Source organism: Octodon degus, unplaced genomic scaffold, assembly GCF_000260255.1.
Source record: "Octodon degus isolate 3935 unplaced genomic scaffold, OctDeg1.0 scaffold00462, whole genome shotgun sequence".
In the NCBI taxonomy this organism is placed as follows: domain Eukaryota; kingdom Metazoa; phylum Chordata; class Mammalia; order Rodentia; family Octodontidae; genus Octodon; species Octodon degus.
In genome coordinates, this window is record NW_004525038.1 from 141,509 (window position 1) to 142,965 (window position 1,457).

A 1,457-nucleotide genomic window follows, 5' to 3' on the forward strand; every position below is an offset into this window, starting at 1 on the left:
TAATACTTCTATTTAATTTAGCTGCCTACAACATTAGTAGGGAGACATGCAAGACCAGATGGGATGGTAGTCTGAAACAAGGGTTTCTAAAGTTCTTCCTTATAAGAAATTAGAGTGTGCCTGGCCTAAAGGGATATGTATTTTTTGTTTGTTTGTTTGTTTTCATTTGTTTGTTTGTTTGTTTTGGGGGATGCACATGGTTTCATGACTTTTTCACAACAAATAGAAGAAAACACCACCACCTGTTCTGATGTTAGTGATGAAAAGACACACTAGATGCTACAAAGGGCAGAGGAGACTACTCCAAGTAGAAACCACAGGTGTCTGTCTCTGCTTTGAACTGCCCAGCGTTTGACTTTATGTCATCATGCAACGAAGGTGTTAAATTGGAAGAAACCTAACACATGCAAAGAGTCACAGTGACACAAGGATGATAGCAAAACCTCCACATTTGACATACAGGAACTATTATAACTCAAAGCTTGGCAGATGTCTCCTACACTGAGTTGGTGATCCTAAATCTGAAGAATGAACACTAAGAACAGCAGAAATGGAGTAAGAAATACTTGTTGAGGAATGAAAAAGCTCCTGTCATACAGGGACAGGAGGTGACACACAGAGATGGGGATGTTGGAAGACCCCACTTGTAAAAGGAAGTTTTATAGGGAACAACTATGTGGAGACACTGAGGGTTGAAGTCATGATCAACCAGTAAGATTATAAACCCAGCCATTTAGATAATATAGATCCAATGCGGAGGCAGGTTACATAGGCATGGAAAGAAGAAAAATCTTCTCAGGCAGTTGTGGCTCCTGGGGTCTTGGCTGCACCCCAGGAGACTGATGCCTATGTAGACATTAGGGCAGGTGTTGTCACTTATTCATCCCTTAGAAAATAAGCAAGCCTGGGCCTTTCATTGTTATCTTAAGGCCTGGTCTGTAATTTATCCATCCTGTGATAATTGTAGTGTTTTTAGTTTATTTGTTTGTGTTTTTTTTCCTGACTCTATTGAGGGTCCAGCACTACCTGACTGCCTATAGTATTTCTACCTAACTTAGTTGTCTACAGTAAGTTTGTAATTCCAAAATTGTTTTTCTTTAGCAGTTGTTTGCCTCCTGCTCACCATGTGTTATAAATTCAGTTTTCTTTCGAAATGAATTGTATTTTAGTTTTGCTGAATTTTACATATTTTCAGACTGAGGAATTAGAGGAACCTTCTAGCCATATCATGCCAAATGTGCATATCTTAGTATTTAACATGAATGTGGGTCACAGAGCAGGCTCAGGGCTATTGGAATGTGACTTGGGAGTTACAGAACACAAAGATAGAAGAGTAGAAAGAGGAGAGGTTTTATTGTCACTTCATGAATTCACAGATAGAGCATTCTTATGTAAAATAAGCCCAGAAAGGACCACATAAAAACAAACATCACAGATGGAAAGGACCTGATTGATCA